This window comes from Phyllobates terribilis, unplaced genomic scaffold (assembly GCF_046119375.1).
Source record: "Phyllobates terribilis strain yellow unplaced genomic scaffold, ASM4611937v1 Scaffold_5__5_contigs__length_657084704, whole genome shotgun sequence".
In the NCBI taxonomy this organism is placed as follows: Eukaryota; Metazoa; Chordata; class Amphibia; order Anura; family Dendrobatidae; genus Phyllobates; species Phyllobates terribilis.
In genome coordinates this window covers 243,218,497-243,245,157 of record NW_027362765.1, presented here as the reverse complement: position 1 = coordinate 243,245,157, position 26,661 = coordinate 243,218,497, and the positions used below count along the sequence as shown (strand labels likewise).

General features: G+C 44.1%; 1 long non-coding RNA gene across 1 annotated transcript; it reads left to right on the top strand.

Moving 5' to 3' along the window:
- Nucleotides 1-187: 187 nt before the first annotated feature.
- Nucleotides 188-23,316, top strand: LOC141271091 (uncharacterized). Its single transcript, XR_012321825.1, has 3 exons — nucleotides 188-356; nucleotides 20,575-20,664; nucleotides 23,256-23,316. It is a non-coding gene; the product is annotated as an uncharacterized lncRNA (long non-coding RNA).
- The last annotated feature ends 3,345 nt before the right edge of the window (nucleotides 23,317-26,661 follow it).

Here is a 26,661-nt window from a genome sequence, read left to right as displayed (position 1 = left end):
AACCCTGCTGGGTCTGGGTCGGGGGGCTTTTTGTATGGAAAGCGACTTCTGGCGTTTTTGGAGCTGTGATCGAGTGCCGTGGGCACTGCACTAGGAATGGCTGCCATCAAGAATACTGTTCGGCTGACTGTTTCTGCAGAAATGCAACATTCCTTTCCCCCCTGCTTCCCAGTCTTTTCTCCTCTCCACATTGTGCAGGATGTGGTTATGGATCTGACATGTATTGAGTTGGAGAAGATTTTCTGTATTCAAGAATTCCCATCTTCTGGGAATTACGACATTTCTTTTTACCGTGAAGAGGATTGCCTTAATTTTTTACAATATCTAAAGGAGCACAAAGACCACCAGCATATGAGGTACATTTCTGTTACTCCTTTATTTTCGGCTGTTGAGAGGCCTCTTGTTGTACATATGTTTAATCCCTTCATTGACACTACTTTAATCAAGGCTTTCTTGTCAAGATATTGTTCTTCTGTGAAGGGAGACATAGCCCAAATAAATGTTTTTGGTGTTCACAATGAGAATTTAAAGTTTTGGGTCCTCTTTAAACCTGACTCTGAAGGTGTTGGATGTACCATGCATCCTCCAGCGAATTTTTCAATTGGGGGTGATAGGGGGTTTCTCCACTACCCTGGGCAACCTACCTTCTGCCGTAGTTGTTTCATTTATGAGCATATAAAGGAAGACTGCCAGTAAGGGGTTACCTGCAGGAACTGTAAAAGAACAGGACATGATGCAGGGGCCTGCCCTTACCCCCCTGTGTGTGATCTGTGTGGGGGTTTGGATCATACATGCAGGTCCTGCCCGAGTCTGGGTGCACAGCATATCCTTGAGAGGAGGCGGTTTGATAGAAAAACAGGTGCCTTTGACATACGTGCAAAGCTCCACTCTGTGGAGGACAGTGAGAGTGCTGGTGTAATACATCCTGTAATGCCTGTGGAAGAGGTGGAGTCCCATCCTGCTCCAGCTGACATGCCTGTTGGGGAGAGTAGTACTGGACTGGTGGTGTCTGAGGTTGTGCAGGTACCAAGAATGGAGGCTAATGATGCCCTTGAAGTATGCAAAGTATCCGAGACACCTGAATCTTCCCAGGGGACTTCTGTGACCATTGCTGGCTTCCTGGAGAGTCATAGTCCAGATATGGATGCAGAGGAGCTTGACTCTGATTTGATTGAAATGTCCTCATCTGATTGTAAAAGTCTGGGCAAGGAGAAGATATCTGCTGCTGAGCTTGCTGCAGGCTTTCATAAAGTGTTTTAAAAAAAAGACAGCAAAGGAGTTAAAAGGCTGATGAAGGGGCCTTTGGAGAAGCCTTCCTTTGTGTCACGTAATGTGTTTGATGCTCTGAGTCTGGAGCCAACCATTAGTGAGGGCCCTGCTTCAGGGGTCACTGAAGACCCTATTTCTCCTGGTCAAAGTTTTCTTTCCAGTGAACAGGTGGCAGTACTGGAAGAAGTCATTCAGTTTGGCAGTAGTGGAACTTGAGTACTTTTTTGTCTCCATGTCCTTTTTCCTGTTTAGTGTTTTTTCATGACTTTGAAGATGAATATTAGCTCACAGAATGTTAGGGTCTTCCAGTCGGCATACAAGAGTGCATGTGTGCTGGATTTTCTAGCTTCTAAAGGTTGTGATGTGGTGTGTGCAAGAATGTGGTTTAAATAGGGCGCCTAAGAAGAATGAATGGGATTTTGGTGAAGTGGTGTGGTCATACTCTCCCATAAATAAGAATGACGGAGTGGGGATTTTGATTAAAAATAGGGATATTTCTATATTGCAAAGTGTGGTTGTGGAGGTGGGTAGGTGTGTGTGCTTGATTTTGTGTTTCAGGGGGTGGAAATTTAAATTAATCAACATTTATGCGCATGCTGACAAGAAGCAGAGACTTGCCCTTTTTGAGAAATTGCGGGTTTTTTTGTATGGCAGAATTCCAACTTTTGTGGTTGGTGATATTAATTGTGTCCTGGACAAAAGGGGTAGAGCTGGTTCAGTGGAATCCAAAATTGACGTGACTGGAAATCTCTGGAATCGTCTGATGTCTGATTTTTCTATGAAAGATGCTGTGGATTCTAAGCCAGGTCCCCGTTTGGACTACTTCTTTTTTTCTTCATCTGCTGTAAAGTGCATTAATTATATGCAAGAAAGGGTGTGTTTTTCTGACCACGAGTGTTTGGTGGGGAGCTTTGAGATTGCTAATTTGTTTTATAGGCGTGGAGTATGGAAGATGAATGTTAGTTTTCTGCAGGATGAAAATTGAGTTTGCTAGGAAGTACGCATGTTGGGTTAGGAATAAGAAAGGCTTTGCACATTTGTTGGTATGGTGGGATTGGGTGAAAGCAAGGATTGGTGTGTTCTTTAGGAAAGCTGGGTATATTAGAGCTAGGAAAAGGAGATGTTTGTATAAGTGGCAAAATAGGAGGATTTCCTATTTGCATAAACGCAAATCTTTGGATTTGGATGTTAACTATGAGTTGGAAAGGGCCAAGAGAGAGATAAAAGAATGGTTTGGGGAGCAGGGTAGGAAAATTATTTTGAGATCTAAAATTGAGGTGAGAGAAAAGAATGAGAAGTGTACAAGTTTCTTTTTTAAGAGGATGTGTGGGGGTGGACGCAATATGAATGTTATGTTGGACAAGAATAGTTGTGAGGTGTATGGGAAGGATATGATTGGGGTAGTGGCTGATTATTATATGTCTTTATATAAAAGGAAGGAGTGTGAGTTGGGTGGTTTTTTGAGTGTGATTGATAACTTTGTGCCAGTGTCTGAGTTTCCTTTTTTGTTAGGTGAAATTTCGTTGGATGAGGTGAAATATGTGGTTTCCAAGTCTGCTAAAAACAAGGCTCCAGGGGGTGATGGTATCCCTTGGGAGTTTTATGCTAAGTATTGGGAGATTGTTGGGAAAGATGTGGTGGCTATTATGAAGTGTTTGTTTTCTGGATGTGGGATGACTGAGTATGAAACAAGGTGTAGGGGTTTTGTTGTTCAAGAAGGGAGATAGGCGTGTTGTAGGTAATTGGCGTCCGATAACTCTTTTGAATGTTGACTACAAAATCTTTGCCAAACTTTTACCGTATGAGAGAGGTAATTTCAAATGTTGTTATGGAGGATCAAGGGTGTGAAGTTCCAAAGAGGAGGATCCATGAGAATGTGATGTTGATGAGAGATATGATTGGGGATTGTATGGTGAGGAAGAAAGGGGTGATTGTGTGTGTGCTTGACTTCGGGAAGGCCTTTGATAGGGTGGCACATACGTACTTGTTTTGTGTGTTAAGGAAGATGGGGTTTCCAGAGCATCTGGTTAAATTGTTGCATGGATCGTATGAAGGGGCTAGGAGCAAGATTCAGATTAAAGGTTTCTTTGCTGATAGTTTTGAGATTTTTTCTGGGGTTAGGCAGGGGTGTCCATTGTCGCCCATACTGTTCATTTGTGCGATAGAGCATTTGCTGAAATCTATTAGGAAGGACAAGGTCTTTAGGGGACTTTTGATTCCGAGTACTGGGGGTAAGTATGTCAAAGCTTTAGGCTATATGGATGACATTTGTATTTTGTGTGAATCTGCCTGTGAAGTGTTGAGAGTGAAGCTTTTGGTTAATGTGTTTTATGCGACTTCTGCTTTTAGAATTAATTGGGCCAAAAGTAAGATGAAAGGGTTCTGTTTGCAAGGTACGTTAAACGATGATGATATAGAATGTGTGGTTTTTAAAGGTGTTAGGATTTTGAGTATAGATTTTGATGACGATTAGAAGGGCAAGGAGAGTTGGGAAGCGTTGGGGGCAAAATTGTAAAAAAAAATGGAGTTTTGGAGGTTACGGGATTTGTCCTTTACAGGAAAGGTTCTGATAGTTAAAAATATTATTTTGCCTATGATACTGTATGTTGCTTTGATTTTTCCTCCATCAGCTGTGACTTTGAAGAAATTAAATCGGATTATTTTTTTGTTGCTGTGGGGGTGTAAGATGGAAAGGGCAAAACGAGAGAAATTAATGAAAAAGACATATTATGGGGGTTTGGATTTTCCAAACTTAGAGGTTTTCATTGGATTAAACTATGTTGGGCTGTTTTGTGAGCTTTTTTTCAAGGATACCAAAGCTGCTTGTTTGTTGAGGTATCAAGCAGGCTCTATGTTAGGGCGTTTGAAATCATCTGTACAGGATTTGAGGGAGCCTTTCTCATTTATTTGTCCTGAGTGGTATGCTTTTGTGAAAGTGTTTGTGAAAAAGTTTAGACTTGAGAGTTTTAGTATGGGTCATTTTATGAATGAGAAGAAAATGTTAAAAAGGATGTGTGTGGACAGTTTTGCTTGTGATATTATTGGTTTGAAATCAGTCGAGTGTGAAGGTGCTTGGAGGAAACTATGTAAGTTTGATGTTTCAAATAAGCAGAAAGATTTGCTGTGGCTGTCTTGGCATGGTATATTACCGGTAAGAGCGCTTCAGAAGAAAAGGGGGTTAGTACCATCTGAGAGGTGTCCTAGAGTTGGATGTGGTGGTACAGAGGAGATAGACCATGTTTTCTGGTTTTGTAAGCATGCGAGGGATGTATGGGGTACTCTGGGCCAGCTTTGCTGGGAGTTGACAGCTGTAAAGGCTCTAACGGTAAAAATGGTCATGTTTGGTCTATGTAACCTGAATAAGGAGAAAGAGGGAGTATTTTGGTTGTTTTTGGCATGTGGGAAAGAGCTTTTGTGGAATACTAGGAATCTGTATGTTTATAGGAATGAGTTTCTTGAGGTGAGTGATTGTGTAAGGATGGTTTTGGATAAGTTGTATTTTTGCTATAAATCGGATGTTGAAAGGAGTTTGGATGCTGAAGGTAAATGGAAATTTTTGAAATGGAAGCACTGGGTGTAGTGTTTTTGTGGATGGATTTCTGGTTAAGGATTGTTTGGCTTTGGGTGTGACTACACTTTTTTATAAAACTTTAAAAAAAATAAAAAATTGGCCATAATGATGAGTCTCTGTTGCGTCTAGATATGTTGTGGAGCCCTTTGGGGTAAAGCTTCGGTTCTAGAACCTGAATGGTTTAAAAAAAAGTAAAAAAAATCTTTTCTTATAAGTTTAATATCTGATACGTCCCCTATACGCCCACCTATTTTCACACATTCTCCTCTCCTCTCCCCCCTAATGGCCCCCGCGCCTCAAGACCGAGAAGGGTGGGGGGTAGAGAGGGTAAGTTATTACTGAGCAAACGAGCAGCGGTTCCCCCTGCTTCCCAGTCTGTAGGCTCCGTACAGACAAGCTGGCTGCTGCAGCACAGCTAGATAAAAGCCAGGAACCCATTTTGACACTTGCAATGTCTGTTCCATTCTTCCATTCTTGCATTATTCCATTGTCACATTGTTAGGGGGCAATGGAACAATGGACAATGGAATAATGCAAGAATAGAAGAATGGAACAGAGAACGCACGTGTCATAATGGGCTCCTGGCTTTTATCTGGCAGTGCTGCAGCAGTCAGCTTCAGTCTGTAGGGAGCCTACAGACTGGGAAGCAGGTGGGACAGCTGCTCGTTTGTTCATTAATTAATTAATTAGTTATCCTCTCTACCCCCCCCTTCTCCTGTCTTGAGGTGCGTGGGACATTGGGGGGGGGAGAATGTGTGAAAATAGGTGGACTGATGGCAGACTTGGTTGTTGCCAGATACCAGATATGAATATAGGGTTTATTGTGACAGATTCCATAGTTATGGGAGACATATTTTTGTGAAACATAAAACCTTAAAATACAATTTTATTTGATATGCATTAAAAGAAGAAAACAAAATAAACAACACCCAACAAAAAAATATCCCTAAGGGGTAGATAAATTGCGTTATAAAATCAGGTGATACTAGGAGTCCTGCAATACCCTAGAGTGTTACCCTGAAAAGATGTGATTGCTTAGCCGCAGAGGTTAGCACCCTAAAAGGTCAACGAGAAATGGCAGCCCTGCTCAACAGTGGCTATGCCTATATCACCCCATATTTCCCTATTCTATTAGAGACCATGGTACTGTATGTTTAACACTGATAGAGGTAATGAGGGTGAATAATAGCTCAAATGGGCTGCAGAGGATCAGAAAAAGTGTTCCTCTTTGATAACAAACAGTAATTATAGTCCATTGTTATTCATTATAACATAAACTGTAGAGCATACATGTCAAACTCCAGACTGAAGGCCAAATCTGGTCCTCAGGGTGGTTTTATTTGGCCTGCGACACCAGAACCGCCATCTCTGTGTGGGGCCATTATCCTGTATGGGGGACTATGTGGGGCCATTATCCTGTATGGGGGACTATGTGGGGCCTATTATACTGTATGGAGGACTATGTGGGACCATTATTCTGTATGGAGGACTATGTGGGGCCATTATCCTGTATGGGGGACTATGTGAGGCCATTATCCTGTATGGGGGACTATGTGGGACCATTATTCTGTATGGAGGACTATGTGGGGCCCATTATACTGTATGGGGGACTATGTGGTGCCCATTATACTGTATGGGGGACTATGTGGGGCCCCTTATACTGTATGGGGCACTATGTATGGCCCATTATTTTGTATGGAGGACTATGTGGGGCCCATTATTCTATATGGAGGACTATGTGGGGCCCATTATTCTGTATGGAGGACTATGTGGGGCCCATTATACTGTATACTGGTTGGCCCGCAACTTTCTCCAAGTTTTTCATTTTTCTTCTATGTGTTTAAATTTGACATCCCTGCTGTAGAGGATCAGATAGAACGTTCCTCTTTTCAAAAAGAAGATAATGATAATAATGAGCTACTTATGATTCGCCACTCACTCCTCAAAATATTAATAGTAATAGGCAACTTATCCTTTACCACTCATGCCTTGACACGTTTCCCCATATTTGGTTCATCAGGAGGTCTGGATACATGGTGGAGAAACAGATGAGTAATCCAGCATGGTGTGTTTGGTGGAAGTTGTAGTCCGCTTTAAATATCCCACTATATATCATGTAAGAAACTTGTTCACGCCCTAAAAGGTATAACCTCAATAATCATATGAGCCTGTTGTGTCCACATATCTCTCAAAGCGCATGTGTATTAGGCACTTGGAGCCTGTGTCTGCACAATCAGACACTAGAGGTATGAAGGGGGCATCCTGCTGATAATCAGGTCGCTGCATCATGTGTCCTCACCAGTGTCATGCTGAGTCACCAGGCCCGTGCATGCGCTTCACGTCTGCATGTCCTCAAGTGTTCCAAGCTGGGATGCACGTGAGATGTGCAGGAGCGTAGACGTTCCAAGCTGGGACGCAAGTTAGGCTTGCGCAACTGAGCCCATAACGTGCTGCGTTCCAGCCTGTAACACAAGTGTTCCTACCTACCAGCTCAGTAGATGTAATTCAAAGTATAGCCTCACTGTTGTTTATTACAGAACCATAATGTGTTGGGGATTGGTCCAAATCCTCGATGCGAACCTAAAATCTATGTATATGCTATCAGTCTCGGGGAGATTTCAGCAAAGTTGTTGTCTTTCAGTAATATAGAAATGTATAGTGTCAGGAAGAGAGATGTGTTTATATCATGGAATATTCCTTCAATTGGAGCCACCATTGCTGCTCATTCCAAGGTGCATTAATGTATGCCATATAAATAAATAAAAATATATAGATGGGGATAAGTGGGAATAATTTTGAAAATATATAGCAAAAATGACCATTGACGGTCTTAAAACGATGTATACAATATAATGATGATCGAGATCCCGCAACATAGAGGAACCAACATGGGAAGAAAAAGTGATCCTTAAATACCCACCTATAATGACTGTTTCCTAGGACACACACCTGTTTGTGAACCTTACAAAAAGCATTTATAAGATAATACCTCATTGAGACCTTTTGGAGCCAATCAGTCCATCCTATAGTTCCATTCGCATTCCCTTTCTAAGACTAGTTTATTCAGATCACCCTTCCTAATTTTGGGCATAACTATTTCTATAATACAGAAGGAAATCTCAATAGTTTTACTCTGATGAACAGAACTCATATGGCGTGCAATGGGAATATCCCGACCGTGTCATATGTCCCCCAACGTTCTTCCACTCGGCTTCTGAACTCTTTGGTAGTTTTTCCAATGTAGTCCAGGGGGGCAGGTACAGGTAGCTTTATATATTACTGTTGATGTTTTGCAATTAGTAAAGTCCCTGATGCAAAAAGGTTTTTCCAGAAGAGGCGCTAGCAAAGATCTTGTATGGGTTTGTCCAATTGCAAATACAGCAGTCCCCACATCTGAAAAAAACTCAGATCTTCCTATCCAGCCATGTACCTGTCCGGGGTGGTTTCTGGTACAAGCTATGTACCTGACGATCTTTGATCAATCTTCTAAAAGTGACACTAGGAGTAGATGGAATCATCCCTTGCAGTTCAGGATCCACCATCAGGATTCCCCAATGTTTTTTGAGGGTATAAAAACACAATCTGCCTGATTGTCATATATACCGATTATCCTGGTGATATCATAATCCTGCTTCCAACAATGCTATGAAGTAGTGATTGTCTAACAATTCATAATGCACGGATGAAGACTGAATTAAGGACATGGGATGGGTAACTCCTCTCCGTAAAGCTTACAGTATATGTAAGTCCCATGCCTGGGTCTTGAATACCTCCAGGGTCAAGCAATTCCTTCTAAGTTGAAGGAATTGCCACTTTACCCTTTTCGAGGTAAACGGATGGTGGCTATCCCATTTTAAAAGACCATTGGTAGGTGTGGGTTTACGGTAAGTACTTTTCCTAAGATACGTTGCTTCCTCAGGGAGTGAGGGGTGGCAGTGGTGGCATTCACAGCATAAATCCGGGTCGGTAATTTGACTCATTTTATGCCTTAGAATTTCACACCATAACATGTCTTTGTCTATTTACTATTTCTATTTCACTTGAGGTTACCTTGATCCACTCTGATCCTCTTTGATATCTATTGATGATTAACCTTGTAGTGCACCGCACTTTACATTATGTTTGGTTAATTATTTTTATTTTGCACTGCACTTTACTTCTATTAAGGCCACAGCCCCACTATCAGTATTTGGACAGTATTCGGTCAGCATTTTTTCCTCAGGAGTGGCAGCCAAAACCAGGAGTGGGTGATAAATACAGAATTGGTGCACTTATTTCTATTCTATTCAAAAAGCCATCCCTCGACCCAATCGCCCTGTCCAGCTACCACCCCGTCCAGCTACCGCCCCATAACGCTGCTCCCATTTGCCTCCAAACTCCTTGAGCAACACGTTCATGCTGAACTTTCATAGTTTTTAACATAGTAACATAGTTTTTAAGGTTGAAGGAAGACTAAGTCCATCTAGTTCAACCCATAGCCTAACATGTTGATCCAGAGGAAGGCAAAAAAAAAACCATGTGGCAAACACTAAGCTCCACATTGGGGAAAAAAATTCCTTCCCGACTCCATACGACAATCAGACTAGTTCCCTGGATCAATTCCCTATCAAGGAATCTAGTATATATAACCTGTAATATTATACTTTTCAAGATAGGCATCCATGCCCTTCTTAAATTTTAATAGTGAATCACTCATTACAACATCATGCGGCAGAGAGTTCCATAGTCTCACTGCTCTTACAGTAAAGAATCCGCGTCTGTGATTATGATTAAACCTTCTTTCCTCCAGACGTAGAAGATGCCCCCTTGTCCCCGTCTCTGGCCTCAGAGTAAAAAGATCAGTAGACAGGTCTTTGTACTGTCCCCTCATATGCTTGTACATAGTAATAAGATCACCCCTAAGCCTTCGTTTTTCCACAGTAAATAACCCCAAGTGTAATAGTAATAACCTGTCTTGGTATTGCAGACCCCCCAGTCCTCTAATAACCTTGGTCGCTCTTCTCTGCACCCTCTCTAGTTCAGCTATGTCTTTCTTATACACCGGAGACCAGAACTGTACACAGTATTCTAAGTGTGGTCGCACTAGTGACTTGTACAGAGGTAAAATTATGTTCTCCTCATGAGCATCTATGCCTCTTTTAATGCATCCCATTATTTTATTTGCCTTTGCAGCAGCTGCCTGACACTGGCCACTAAACGTGAGCTTGTCGTCCACCAATACACCCAGGTCTTTTTCAGTGAGTTTTTCCCAGTGTTTTACAATTAAGCATATAATTATACATTTTATTTCCTCTGCCCAAGTGCATTACCTTACATTTATCCCCATTAAAGCTCATTTGCCATTTATCAGCCCAAGCTTCTAGTTTACATAGATCCTCCTGTAATATAAAATTGTCCTCCTCTGTATTGATTACCCTGCAGAGTTTAGTGTCATCTGCAAATATTGAAATATTAATCTGTATGCCCCCTACAAGGTCATTAATAAATATGTTAAAAAGAAGGGGGCCCAATACTGACCCCTGTGGTAGCCCACTGTTAACTGATACCCAGTCTGAGTGTTTTCCATTAATAACCACCCTTTGTTTCCTATGACTGAGCCAATTCTTAACCCACATACATATATTTTCCCCTATCCCCATTGTTTCCTCTCACTTCTTATCTAACTCTCTCTTCGACAACCGACAATCTGGCTTCCGCCCCCACCATTCCACCGAAACTGCCCTCACCAAAGTTACTAATGACTTACTTACAGCCAAAGCTAACAGACAATTCTCTGTACTCCTTCATCTTTACCTGTCCTCTGCCTTCGACACAGTTGACTTCTGCCTTCTACTACAGATCCTCTCTTACTTTGGTGTCAAAAACCTTGCCCTTTCTTGGATCTCCTCATACCTTTCTAACCCCACATTTAGCATCTCCCACTCCCACACTACCTCCTCACCCCACCCCCTCTCTGTTGGAGTCCCTCAAGGCTCTGTCCTAGGGCCCCTACTCTTCTCAATCTATACCCTTGGCCTGGGACAGCTCATAAAATCCCATGGCTTACAGCACCATCTGTACGCTGATGACTCCCAGATCTACCTCTCTGGCCCAGATGTCACCTCTCTGCTGTCCAGAATCCCAGCATGTCTATCAGCCATATCCTCCTTCTTCTCCTCTCGCTTCCTCAAGCTCAATGTGGACAAAACTGAACTCATTATCTTTCCCCCATCTCGCATATTTTCCCCACCTGATCCTTCTATCACAATAAATGACATCACACTTTCCCAAGTACCGGCAATCTGCTGCCTTGGAGTAACCCTTTGTTCTGCCCTGTCCTTCAAACCCCACATCCAAGCTCATGCCACCTCCTGTCGCCTCCAGCTCAAAAATATTTCCACAATCTGTACCTTCCTTAATCTACTAAACTGCTAGTGCATGCCCTCTTCATCTCCCGCTTCAACTACTGCAACATCCTCCTCTGCGGCCTACCTGCTAACACTCTCGCACCACTCCAGCCCATCCTTAACTCTGCTCCGCGACTAGTTCATCTCTCACCTCGCTACTCCTCTGCTACCCCCCTCTGCAAATCCCTTCACTGGCTCCCAATTGCCCAGCATATCCAGTTCAAACTGCTAATACTGACCTACAAAGCCATCTATAACCTTTCTCCTTTGCACATCTCTGAACTCATCTCTCCCAATATATTCCCTTACGTAATCTCCGGTCCTCCCATGACCTCCTTCTCTCCTCCACACTTATTCGTTCCTCACCCAATCGCCTCCAAGATTTCTCCTGAATATCCCCCATCCTATGGAATTCTGTGCCTCAACACGTCCGATTAGCCTCCACATTTGGATCCTTCAGAACCTGAAAATCCATCTCTTCAAACAAGCTTACAACCTGCCATGACCTTGCTTGCTGCCACCTCAACAACACCGGAGCTACTGCAAACCACCCCCACCCCCAACCTACTGTCTCCTTCCCCATCCTGTAGAATGTAAGCCCGCAAGGGCAGGGTCCTCTTCCCTCTGTACAAGTCTATCATTGTTAGTTTGTTTACTGTAAGTGATATCTGTGTTTGGTATGTAACCCCTTCCTATTTACAGCATCATGGAATCAATGGTGCTATATAAATAAATAATAATATTATACCTTTTCTTGGATTGTTCCTCACCTGGTTTTAGCTCCCAGTCCTGAGAAAAAATACTGACCAAATACTGATAGTGGGGCCGTGGCCTTATACTTGTTATTGTTATAGGTGTGTTAGTTAAGGTCTATTGTGCACTTGCACTTTATAAATATATTTCTCTTGGCTATTACAAACTAGTAGTGCTGCGTTTGCTGCTCTGCTTTTTAATTCTCTTTTTAATTACATGTGTTTTTTGTTATGTCTTGCTGTTTTGTGTTTTTAACCAGTCTTGTTCCATTTTGGTGTCTGAAATAAAATCATGTTATTGATTCAAAATATTTTATTGTCTATATACTTTTTTCAAGTAGTTTTTTTTGCATCTGATGAGAAAGTGATACCCATAGTCTGTTAGGGTGATGAAAAAGTGTTATCAACAGCCTGTGAGGATGGTGATAAAGCTTATCCATAACTGGTCAGGGTGATGGGAGAGTGTTATCCACAGCCTGTCAGGGTGGTGGGAAAGTGTGTCCTACAGTCTGTCAGGATTGTGGAAAAGTGGTACCCACAGCCTGTCAGAGTGATGGAAAAGCGGTACCCACAGCCTGTCAGGGTGATGAGAAAACAGTACCCACAGCCTGTCTGGATGGTGGGAAAGTAATATCCCCAGTCTGTCAAGGTGAAGGAAAAGGGTTACTCACAGCCCATCAGGCTGATGGGAATGTGTTCTCCCCGGGGAGACAGCCTATATAGTCACTGTCCCACGCAGTCAGAGCGCCCAGAATGCAGGTAATGTGCTGCTTTCTGGAGCCTCATCTTCCAGCAGGATAACAAAACCAGTTACTGACCCTGAGCAGGTCCCAAAGGGTTCCTGTGAGGTTGGGGCCTTAATGTCGCTTCTCGCTTCCTCTAGCGAGTTTCAGACTGCCCTACAGGTAGATGCCAGTCTTGAGGCACTGTGTGAACGCAGAGAGAAGCCCATCTCTGAGTCCAAGGAGGAGAGGGTAATTTGGGATCCAGGGAGGTTGTGCTGTGAGGGGAGCTTTGGAGACAATTTGTAATCAGTCTCCCATGCCACCTCTAAAAGGGGGAGGTGTCGCAGAGAAGAATTGTAAAATCCATAAAGTCATCTCCGGAGAGGGGACATATCACCCTCAACATTGAACATATGGGATTAATTATAATTGGTGAAGAGAGAAAGAGCTAACACTTCAACCTCCATTGAAGTAGGACCTCATGCCGTGAACAGGTAATTGCACCAAGAGATCTGATGAGAACCAACCAACAAGTCTACTCAGAGTACAAGTACAAGTGCTTCCTCTGTTGAAAGGAATTATCTTAGACTCTCTAGAGCCAGTTGTCAGTGATGAATATTGGGGTTTGCATCGATCCGATATTTATGGGAGATATACTTTTGCCGTTGTAGCAAAGGGACGAACATAACGCTTTCACTCCCATCACCATAAGGCCGGCCGAACACCTTCAACTTAATATCGGTCAGATGGATAATGAAATTGTGATAGGAAACATGACAACAATATTTCCCACCTGGGATCTCCAGGGGTGAAGATATCCTGAAAGTTGGGGATCTCATAAACTTCTAAAAGACCTCGCACATCCCACAACCTGTCCCCATATGAGCTCACCAAGGGGAGGTATGTGGGCATTACCCTGATCTAATAAAAAGCAGAATGTGTTTTTGTCATTTGTCAGTTCTGGAAGACACAGTACTCTGTGGTTCTGTCCATTGCTCTTAGGCGTTGTTCTAAGGAGTGCTTCCCTCCACTAAGCGCTGAGCCATTTCTGTCACACAGGTTTAGTACTTTTCTTTTGTTATCCATTTTATTTTATGTAATTGTATATGCTGTCTTGTTTTGTTCCCATTTTGTAACATTTTTGTATGTTTTTTTATAACACTGCCTAACTTTCCGGATTGAATATATAAAATTGAATAGCTCCGTTTCTCTTGCCCTGTAAACCGTACCCCTGAAGCCATATGCTATTTGTAACGGGTGTCCAAGTGGCCTGTATAAACAATTGGTGGTGACAGCTAGTAGTTCCTTTTGTTATTGTGGAGTTGGCAGTTATCGTATTGGGGTATATATATCAGAGGTTATATAGCATATGCTCACTGTGAGTTTCCCAATAACCGACCTAGTAGTGGTAAGAGCCGCGGCCTCACCCATCTGTACGATGTTCTCCCTGACAGATGCCTATAGAGAAAACTGCATCACCAATACGGCACACTACAACTACCTCTGTAATAGATTTGAGGAACGTGGGTACTCCCGACAGGCAATCAGAAGGGGTTGGAGAAGAGCCAGTAAATCTAGGAGAGAGGACCTATTACAAACCAAGAGACAACCATTACAGAACCAACAGATGAGATTTATTTCCACCTTCAATGATCAATGTCAACTTGTCAGGAATGCCCTGGGGAATTATTGGCCTATTTTACAACAAGACCCCATTTTGTCAAAATATTCGACGTCCCTGTCCATTACTTACCGTCGGGCAAAGAACCTCAGGGACCTATTGGTTCATAGCTACCACATGGATCCTGGCCCTGAGCGGGCATTCGGCTCAAGAGGCCCCAGATGGGGGTTCTTCCCTAGTAGGGACTATGTGGCCTGGGCAAACTTGGAACGCTTTCTCTCCTTCACATCCCGTAATGGACGGAAGGAATTCATGATCACCCAGCACATTTCCTGTAGTATGGAAGGGGTAATCTATCATGCTACGTGCCCCTGTGGCCTCATCTACGTTGGACTCACTTCTCGGCAACTCCAAAAACGTGTTATAGAGCATGTACGTGACATCAAAAATGCCTTGGAGTCACTTGAAAATCCAATGTTAAAACCTATCCCAAGGCATTTCAAGGCTGTACACGGCTGTGATCCTAGCCTTCTGCATATGCGGGGTATTGATTGTGTACTTATCGACAAGCGCGGTGGTGATTGGAAAAAAACCTTGCTCAGCTGGAGGTCAAATGGATTATGAGGATTCACAGTATACGTCATAAGGGCCTTAAAGCGCACCTCTCAGCAGGATTGTGCGCAGGAAACCACATACACTGTCAGGTGGGCGCAGTTACACTGATTAAAATGATACCTTTGTTGATGAAATCCATCCAGTGGCTCTTTTATAATCTTTATTTTCATTTCTGAGATAATGAGATGCTCATGCTTCGGGGCGAGCCTTTGGGGAGGGGCCTTAACTAGTGCTCTGCTTATGTATTCATATGTCTGCCTTCTGACAGGTCACTGTGCCTTAAGTGACCTGCCTACTATTTTAAATACTGCCTCTGTAATTTGTGTGCCAAACCTGAAATTTAAATGCACCAACATGGCCCCCGCCGCCCACAAATGTGCAGTAGCATCTCTCGGTAGTCGAGAGATGCTACTGTGCAAGTGCGGCCGGCGGTGCCATATTGCTGCATGCAAATTTCTTTTTCCTCCAGCAAAATGGTGCCAACACTTGTGCAGTAGCATCTATTGATTGCCGATGGATGCTACTGCGCACGCGCCGCTAGCGGTGACATTTTGCTGGAGGAAAAAGAAATTTGCCTGCAGCAATATGGCCCCTGTCGCCCACGCTTGCGCAGTAGCATTTCTCGCCTGAAGCTGCGACATGTCCGGATTTGATCCAACTTGTGTCAGATCAAAATTGGCAAAGCAAGTCTGAGTCCATGGAAAACATTGGACATTACTCGGATGACATCCGAGTGCTGTCCAATTTTCCCAGACTGACTTAATGGAAAAGGATGAGAAACTTTTTTATTTCTCTCCATCTCTGAGAGAAACTAATCTTACTCTGATCAGAGCTTGATCAGCATAATTGGATAGTTTTTCTCTGATGGAGAGAAAACAGTCGTGAGTACATATCCTTATACACAAAGCTCTCCACAGCCCTACATTTCTTCCCTCATCTCTGTCTACCACGCTACCCATCTTCTTCATTCCGATACCAACTTAAGACTAAGATCCTCTATAATGTGAACTTTTCACTCCCGCTTCCAGGACTTCTCTCATGCTGCACCAGTATTCTGGAATGCACTACCCCTAGCCTAAACAGGTGCTATAAGTTGTATGGAAGTATGTAATCTAATAAACCAAAAGAGAACCTCCCATATTAACGTGAATAAGACAAAATAAAAAATATGCATAAAAAATATTTATAATTGAACACATATACCAATGACATACATATTAAAATCAATAAAATACAAAAAGGGGAACACACTGCCAAAGAACAAGTCAAGGTAGAAACAATGTTATTGTAAGTATAATATAAGCCCTAACATACTCCACATCGAAAAATATAATACCACATCAGTATTATTAAGAATAAGTAACAGTCACGGAATCACTATATCATAAGTATCCAGATGTGGGTATTATAAAGTGCTCTGTGCAACAAGCAATGTGTATGGTATATACTATCCTAATCTTTAACTCCCTCTAGTGCAGGGTTCCCCACCTCCAGTCCTCAAGGCCCACCAACAGATCATGTTTTCAGGATTTCCTTAGTATTGCAGGGGTGATGGGATTATTGCCTGTGCAGGTGATGGAATTATCACCTGAGCAATACTAAGGAAATCCTGAAAACATGGCCTGTTGGTGGGCCTTGAGGACTGGAGTTGGGGAACACTTCTCTAGTGGACACATGCAGTATACCAAAAGATCACAGCAAACAGTACATACCGCCTGGGGATCCAGGGGGGCCCGGGGCTCCGGGGGGGCCCACGACCAGATTGCCCTCATTATAATATGTGCGGCTCCTGCAGTCAGTGGCGGGGGGGTCCCCCGGACCACTCCCCCAGCAGCAGCGCAGGGCCGCTGCTTCTTCTTCGGCCGGGCCAGCACCTGTTAACTTGTTAACTTCCCTGTGTGCTGGCCCGGCCGCATCACTGCTAGGAGACACGGCCCTGTGCGCGGCCGTGTCTGCTAGTGTGTCATCACGCAGAGTGCGCCCTGCACTGCTACTTACCACCGGAGAGGAGCTGGACGATGGAAGCCGAGCCGGGGGATGGTGAGTGTGTGTGAGAGTGTGTGTGTGTGAGGGTGTGAGTGTGTGTGTGTGTGTGTGTGAGTGAGTGTGTGTGTGCGTGCAGATATCATTGTGTGATGTCTGTTTATATGTATTTTTGTGTTTCAAATGTGTTTATGCGTGTATGCATATGTCTATGTTTGTGTGTGTGCGTGACTGCGTGCGGCCTCCCGCTGTCCCTGGGGGGGGCGCCGTGCGGCCTTCTGCTGTGTATAGATGGCATCGTGTGGCCTCCGGCAGTGTATAGATGGCGCCGTGCGGCCTCCCGCAGTGTATAGATGGCTACGTGCGGCCTCCCGCTGTGTATAGATGGCTACGTGCGGCCTCCTGCTGTGTATAGATGGCTACGTGCAGCCTTCCGCTGTGTATAGATGGCTACGTGCGGCCTCCTGCTGTGTATAGATGGCTACCTGCGGCCTCCCGCTGTGTATAGATGGTGCCGTGCGGCCTCCCGCTGTGTATAGATGGCTACGTGCAGCCTTCTGCTGTGTATAGATGGCACCGTGCGGCTTCCCGCTGTGTATAGATGGCTACGTGCGGCCTCCCGCTGTGTATAGATGGCTTCTTGTGGTCTCTCGCTGTGTATAGATGGCACCGTGCGGCCTCCTGCTGTGTATAGATGGTGCCGTGTGGCCTCCTGCTGTGTATAGATGGCTACGTGTTGCCACTCGCTGTTTATAGATGGCTACGTGCTGTCTCCTGCTGTGTATAGATGGCTACGTGCGGCCTCCCGCTGTGTATAGATGGCTATGTGCGGCCTCCTGCTGTGTATAGATGGCTACGTGTGCTCGATATTAAGTCATACGGATGTGAAGCGTTCTTCACATGCATTTCCGCATGCGGGTTGACAAGCGCTTTCCAAGCGATTTTAGCATCACTTGGAAAGTGCTTGACAACTTGGTCACACTATATAAATCCATGCTGGTGTGACCGTAAAAGAATGGTAAAAAATAAAAATAAATATGTACTTACCTTCTGATGGCCTGCCGACGTCAGCAGTCGCGTGACCCGTCACATGACTAAATGACGTCACCACAGGTCCTTTAGTCTACCGCGAGCTGCCGGCAAGCCAGGACGCATCGGATAAAGACACCGGGGGCCATCAGAAGGTAAGTATAATATTTATTTTTTATTTTATTCTTTTTTTACAGGTTCTATGGTACCCGGGTCCGGAGGAGAGTCTCCTGTCCTCCACACCCGGGTACCATCCGCACATTGAAACGCATGGAATCCGCATGTACAGATGCTGTGATGCGAATTCCATGTTTTCCAATGCAAGTCAATGGCGGCGAAAACGCAGCGCTTCCGCAAAATAATTGGTAGTGCTGCGGATTTTTCCGCAATGATAATCCACAGCGGAAATTTCCGCAGCATGTGCACAGCACATGCGGATTATCATTGGGGAAGATGGCAGGCCTTCTACCAAGCGTTTTTTAAGAGTTTCTGCAGTTTCTGCCACTGTGCACTCCCATAGTCATCCATAAAGTATAATGCACCCCCATAGTCATCCATAAAATATAATATACCTCATAGTTATACATAAAGTATAATGCACCCCATAATCATCCATAAAATATAATATACCTCATAGTTATACATAAAGTATAATGCACCCCATAATCATCCATAAAGTATAATGCACCCCATAGTCATCCATAAAATATAATATACCTCATAGTTATCCATTAAGTATTATGCACCCCATAGTCATCCATAAAGTATAATGCACCCCTATTGTCATCCATAAAGTATAATGCACTCCCATAGTCCTCCATAAAGTATAATGCACAGCCCATAATCATCCATAAAGTATAATGCTCCCCCATAGTCAACCATAAAGTATAATGTGCTCCATAGTTATAGATAAAATGTAATGCACCCCCACAGTCTTCCATAAAGTATAATGCACCCCCATAGTCATACATAATGCATCCAATAGTCATACATAAAGTATAATGCGCCCCATAATCATCCATAAAATGTAATGCACCCCTATAGTCATCCATAAATTATAATGCACCCACAGTGATCCATAAAGTATAATGCACCTCCATAGTCACCCATAAAATATAATACACCCCCATAGTCATCTATAAAGTATAATGCACCCCATAGTCATCCACAAAGTATAATGCACCCCATAGTCATCCATGTAATTGTATGGCCACTGATTTAAAAAGTAATAAATAAATACTCACCTTCCCATCGCTCCCCCACCACGTGCGTCCTCTTGTAAAGCTGGCAGATGACTGTGACAGGAGAGCGTGACGTCACTGCCATATGCCCTATCACGTGCATGCTGACATCAGCTGTTGGCCTCTGATTGGCCAGCAGCGTGTATTGTTGCGCAGTACCCGATGGGTCTGTGTGCCGCAATACACTTCAACTGGATGTGCGTCTGATGACGCACATCCAGTTGAAGTTTCTGCAGGCGTGGTGACCGCTGCGAACTTGATCGTTACACCCCTGCCATTCACCTTGATGAATATGCAATGTGCAATCATTGCTGACAGTGTCAGGGGTGGTAGGGACAACCCCATGTTCTACCATTATGTAAAAACAAAACATATTGTGAACTATACTTTGTTTACATCCATGTCCGGATTATAATGAGGGCAATCTTGGCTACCGCCTGGGGCACGAGGCCTTGGTGGAGGGGCATGAATTTCCCCCATTATAAATCGCATGTTTGATACCGCAGCGGGACTGTGGCAACAGACGGTTTAAATTATACTGGGCTCGCCCTGCCACATGAGGCAGGGCAGGAACCAGCATACACAGCGCGGGTGGCCGTGCGCGTCTATTTAAAAGTTAAAATGAGCCACTCACATCACGCACCCGCGGGCAGTTTGAATGATGCTGGGCCCGCTCTGCCGCATGACGTCAGGCAGGGCTGCCATCAGGGCATTCCTGCCCTTACTGGCATATGGGGCCCGATGAGCAGAGGGGGCCTGGTCGGGCCCCTGTTCTTCTGCTAACCGGGCCCCAGCGACAGGATTCTGCTGGCTTGGTTAATTAAGAATGTGCGTCCTCTGACTCACGGTCACTTTGAAGCTTCCCACACGGCAATAGTTAACAGCTGCCGGCCAATCACAAGCCGCCGGCTGATGTCAGCATGCACGTCACTGGCGTATGATGTCACTGTCATGCACCAGCAATCCTGCTTCAGGTTATGGGAGAGCCGGGCGCCGCTGGCAGAATGGAAACATGGTGGCAGAATGAGAGACATGGGGGGCAGAATGGATAAATTAGTGGCAGAATGGAGACAAAAGGAGACACGGGGCAGGAGGGAGATATGGGGCAGGATGGAGACTTGGGGGCAGAATGGAGACAAATGAAGACATGGGGGTAGGATGGAGACATTGGGACAGGATGTAGGACATTACTGTAGGGGCTATTTAAAGGATATTATTACTGCTATGATGTATTTTATTTTTGGATTATACGGTTTTCAGTGAGAGAGGGGTCCTGTTACTGTAAAGGGCGGCACTATGTCGCTTTTTTTTCTTCATTTTTTGGGAAAAATTGGGGAATCTGCTCTGTAAACTGCTCTAGATAACTGTGTTATTTTATGCAGAGACGAGTACTGGCTAGAAGAAGTGATGGCGGTTTGTGCTAGCTGCAGAGGAAATGCAAAGATGAAGGACTTCACCTAGAGACATCCTTGGTGAGTCAGTGTGTTATCTGTACACTGACATTTTACACTGTATACTATGCACAGAGCTCCTGAGTATTATGACACTTATGGTAATATTAGTATTCTGTTTTTTTTTATTAATGATCAGTATTGTAGTATTTGGTCACTATGTAGTGGTAATATGTGGTCTGGTCATGGTGTGGCGGTATTTGTCCCTTGTATGTGGTATTATCGGTCATTTTAAAAAATGTATGTGACACATTCCCTTAAATAAAAATATACCTAAAAAGAATATTGGGTATTATAAAAAATGTTTAATAGGTTAGAGTAGAGTAGGGCCCTGCCATAAGAGTCTACCTTGTCGTGGTGGCGGCTTAAAAAATATTTTATCCAAAACAAAAGCAGCTGGCTATGTAAGTGATCTGGTGTTCGTTGGGAACTGTTAATGTGTGATTGGTGAAGACGTGGTACAGAAAGTAGAGTTTTTCCAAGAGTGGGCAGTGGGACTGTGGAAGATTCGAGGGATGGAGGCGGAGCTTGGGTGGAGCCTGGGCGGAGTCTCAAGGGGGTCCGAAAATTTTGCCAGTATGTGGCCCTGAAATTCCTGCTGGCAGCCCTGATGTCAGGCAGAGGACCCAGCCGGCTCCCAAAGCCGAAGAGGAGCCGGCTCCCAAGCACCCAGACTTTAGCCTGAGCTCGTCTGACTCCTCGCCTCCTACTGTGCCCTGCTCTCAACTGTCTGAGTCTGTATTATTCCCTCCTAATTTTCTAAAAAGTATGTGTTATGTATATTGTAAATCAATAAAATTACAATGGCCCTGCCGTTTCATACAGAGTACTGCTGACTGCCTACTAGTTCCACTTCCACAGACATACATGATGATTTAAGTTCATGTCTGTCTGTGGCAGTGGAACTAGTAGGCAGTCAGCAGTGCTCTGTATGAAAGGACAGGGCTATTGTAATTTTTTTACATTTCTTTATAATTATAAGATGTGGGGGAAGGGAGTAGACTGAAACTACATGTAGACAAATGCTTCTGCACACTGTGTGACCCCTCATCTTAGAAATTTTACTTGCATCATGTATTTATATATACGATGCAAGCAAAATTTCCAAGCTGGAGGGGCACATAATGTGCCGGGACATTTGACATGTTGCAAAATTTCCAAGGTGGAAGGGCACATAATGTGCAGGAGCATTTGCCCCATGTAGTTTCAGTCTACTCCCATCCCCCACTTTTTACACAATAAAAAGCTCCTTGCCCTTAGATACAATACTGAGCGCCACTGCAAATTCTGCTTGTACGTGCCCCCGATTAGGAATGGTAGCATTTTTGGACGCAACATATTTTCGCTGCTTCCAAAATGCTGCATTCTATTTACCGCATCTAATGACATGCTATTTGTCAAAATACAAGTGGCTACAGAAATTGACATGGTACGGCTCGTAAAGACGTTCCGCGGGTCAGGTTACGCAGCGTTAAATAGAAGCACAGTGGGCATGGGATTTCTAGAAATCCCAACCACTGTGCTTGTAATGTAGAATGCAGCATCCAAAACACTGCTATTCCTGATCGTGGGCATGTAGCCTTATAACACTGTCACTGTTTCATGGTCTGCAGTCACAAAGAGTGACTGCAGACTGTTAGGAACCAGACAAGCCCTTTAAAACGAACTTGTCTAGTGAAATAAACGCTATTAACCTGCAGATATGGGCTTAATCTGCAGATTAATAGCTGTGAAGCTGTGCTGCCACCGCACTTAGAGTCCCACTGCCTGGAGGGACTTTCATCCTCATCATTTCATCAGAACTTTCATCCTCCCGGCAGCCTCAGGCTTTCAGTCATAAAGGTGCTACTGAGCAGCAGCTGTAACTGCGCTCCTGCACTGACTGACAGCTGGATCAGTCGCTCGCAGCCAATCGTAGAACTGAGCTTCGCTGGCTGCTGTTATCTCCTTAAAGGGGGTTTCCACTACTCAAACAACCCCATCTTAATCTGTATGTTTCCACCTTGTAAAATACCAACACTTCTACTCACCACCCGGGTCACTATTCCGGCACCGACAGTGAGTATAAGTGTTGTTTTACAAGGGCGAAATATATGGATTGAGATGGAGCCGTCCGCGTAGTGGACAACCCCTTTAAAGGGAACCTGTCATGTCGGATAATGCTACTAACCTGCATATGTAGCGTTAATCTGTAAATTAATAGTGTTAGAGAGGTGTCAGACAGCTGTACTGAAAGTGCAGCTCATGGGAAATAAAATGGACTTTATTCATACCAGGAACCATTGGCTTTCAGTCATACAGCTGGCTGTGCAATGATGCACTCCAGCGGGAGCTGTCAGTCAAAGTGCCAGAGCGTGCTTACAGGCTGTAAGCTATGTGGGGGCTCATACTATATATTAGGGACTATGTTAGGGCTCATACTGTATATAGGGAGCTATATGGAGCTTATACTGTATATAGGGAGCTATGTGGGGGCTCATACAATATGTATCGGGCTGTGTGGGGGCTCATATTGTATGTAGGGGGCTATGTGGGGCATATTGCCTGGGCCTATGAGTTGTTATCCTCATTGCAGTATGGCTTATGGTCTCCTTTTCTTGTCCTGATTGAAGGAATTCCTTGATGAACCCCTGAATGACCAAAAGAGGGGAAACGCATGGGAAGAAGATGCCAGTAAGCTAAGTACACAACTGTAAGGCAATATAGGGTCTATATATATATATATATATATATATATATATATATATATATATATATATATATATATATATATATATATATATATATATATATACATATATATATACAGTGCTGTCCAAAAGTATTGGCACCCCTGCAATTCTGTGAGATAATACTCAGTTTCTTCCTGAAAATGATTGCAATCACAAATTCTTTGGTATTATTCTCTTCATTTAATTTGCTTGCAAGGAAAAAACACAAAAGAGAATGAAGCAAAAATCAAATCATTGATCATTTCACACAAAACTCCAAAAATGGGCCAGACAAAAGTATTGGCACCCTCAGCCTAATACTTGGTTGCACAACCTTTAGCCAAAATAACTGCGAACAACCGCTTCCGGTAACCATCAATGAGTTTCTTACAATGCTCTGCTGGAATTGTAGACCATTCTTCTTTGGCAAACTGCTCCAGGTCCCTGATATTTGAAGGGTGCCTTCTCCAAACTGCCATTTTGAGATCTCTCCACAGGTGTTCTATGGGATTTAGGTCTGGACTCATTGCTGGCCACCTTAGAAGTCTCCAGTGCTTTCTCTCAAACCATTTTATAGTGCTTTTGGAAGTATGTTTTGGGTCATTGTCCTGCTGGAAGACCCATGACCTCTGAGGGAGACCCAGCTTTCTCACACTGGGCCCTACATTATGCTGCAAAATTTGTTGGTAGTCTTCAGACTTCATAATGCCATGCACACGGTCAAGCAGTCCAGTGCCAGAGGCAGCAAAGCAACCCCAAAACATCAGGGAACCTCCGCCATGTTTGACTGTAGGAACCGTGTTCTTTTCTTTGAATGCCTCTTTTTTTTTCCTGTACACTCTATGTTGATGCTTTTTCCCAAAAAGCTCTACTTTTGTCTCATCTGACCAGAGAACATTCTTCCAAAACGTTTTAGGCTTGCTCAGGTAAGTTTTGGCAAACTCCAGCCTGGATTTTTTATGTCTCAGGGTAAGAAGTGGGGTCTTCCTGGGTATCCTACCATACAGTCCCTTTTCAGTCAGACGCCGACGGATAGTACGGGTTGACACTGTTGTACCCTCGGACTGCAGGTCAGCTTGAACTTGTTTGGATGTTAGTCGAGGTTCTTTATCCACCATCCGCACAATCTTGCGGTGAAATCTCTCGTCAATTTTTCTTTTCCGTCCACATCTAGGGAGGTTAGCCACAGTGCCATGGGCTTTAAACTTCTTGATGACACTGCGCACGGAAGACACAGGAACATTCAGGTCTTTGGAGATGGACTTGTAGCCTTGAGATTGCTCATGCTTCCTCACAATTTGGTTTCTCAAGTCCTCAGACAGTTCTTTGGTCTTCTTTCTTTTCTCTATGCTCAATGTGGTACACACAAGGACACAGGACAGAGGTTGAGTCAACTTTAATCCAAGTTAACTGGCTGCAAGTGTGATTTACTTATTGCCAACACCTGTTAGGTGCCACAGGTAAGTTACAGGTGCTTTTAATTACACGAATTAGAGAAGCATCACATGATTTTTCAAAGGGAGCTAATACTTTTGTCCACCCCCTTTTTTAGGTTTGGTGTGGAATTATATCCAATTTGGCTTTAGGACAATTCTTTTTGTGCTTTTTTCATTGAAGACAAATTAAATGAAGAGAATAATACCAAAGAATTTGTGATTGCAATCATTTTCAGGAAGAAACTGAGTATTATCTGACAGAATTGCAGGGGTGCCAATACTTTTGGCCAGCACTGTATATTTTAGTCCATATCCATAGAAATGTAACTGTGAGGCATATGTATGTTTTGTGGTTGTAATTGCGCTGCCACTTGATCGACCATTTATGATCTGGAGGGTTATTCTTTGTTTGACAAGGACAATCATATACTTTTTGGACTTTGTTTGGGTTTTTTTCGGGTCAGATTGTTGAAAAACATTGATGATATATATATACACTGCTCAAAAAAATAAAGGGAACGCTCATATAACACATCCTAGATCTGAATGAATGAAATATTCTCATTGAATACTTTGTTCTGTACAAAGCTGAATGTGCTGACAACAAAATCAGACAAAAATCATCAATGGAAATCAAATTTATTAACCAATGGAGGCCTGGATTTGGAGTCACCCCCAAAATGAAAGTGGAAAAACACACTACAGGCTGATCCAACTTTGATGTAATGTCCTTAAAACAAGTCAAAATGAGGCTCAGTATTGTGTGTGGCCTCCAAGTGCCTGCATGACCTCCCTACAACACCTGGGCATGCTCCTGATGAGGTTGCGGATGGTCTCCTGTGGGATCTCCTCCCAGACCTGGACTAAAGCATCTGCCAACTCCTGGACAGTCTGTGGTGCAACGTGACGTTGGTGGATGGAGCGAGACATGATGTCCCACATGTGCTCAATCGGATTCAGGTCTGGGGAACGGGCGGGCCAGTCCATAGCTTCAATGCCTTCATCTTGCAGGAACTGCTGACACACTTCAGCCACATGATGTCTGGCATTGTCCTGCATTAGGAGGAACCCAGAGCCAACCGCACCAGCATATGGTCTCACAAGGAGTCTGAGGATCTCATCTCAGTACCTAATGGCAATCAGGCTACCTCTGGCAAGCACATGGAGGGCTGTGCGGCCCTCCAAAGAAATGCCACCCCACACCATTACTGACCCACTGAAAAACCGGTCATGCTGAAGGATGTTGCAGGCAGCAGATCGCTCTCCACGGCGTCTCCAGACTCTGTCACGTCTGTCACATGTGCTCAGTGTGAACCTGATTTCATCTGTGAAGAGCACAGGGCGCCAGTGGCGACTTTGCCAATCCTGGTGTTCAGTGGCAAATGCCAAACGTCCTGCACGGTGTTGGGCTGTGAGCACAACCCCCATCTGTGGACGTCGGGCCCTCATACCACCCTCAAGCACTCTGTTTCTAACCGTTTGTGCAGATACATGCATATTTGTGGCCTGCTGGAGGTCATTTTGCAGGGCTCTGGCAGTGCTCCTCCTGTTCCTCCTTGCACAAAGGCGGAGGTAGCAGTCCTGCTGCTGGGTTGTTGCCCTCCTACAGCCCCCTCCACATCTCCTGGTGTACTGGCTTGTCTCTTGGTAGCGCCTCCAACCTCTGGACACTACGCTGACAGACACAGCAAACCTTCTTGCCACAGTTTGCATTGATGTACCATCCTGGATGAGCTGCACTACCTGAGTAACTTCTGTGGGTTGTAGAGTCTCATGCTACCACGAGTGTGAAAGCACAACCAACATTCAAAAGTGACAAAAACATCAGCCAGAAAGCATTGGTACTGAGATGGGGTCTGTGGTCCCCACCT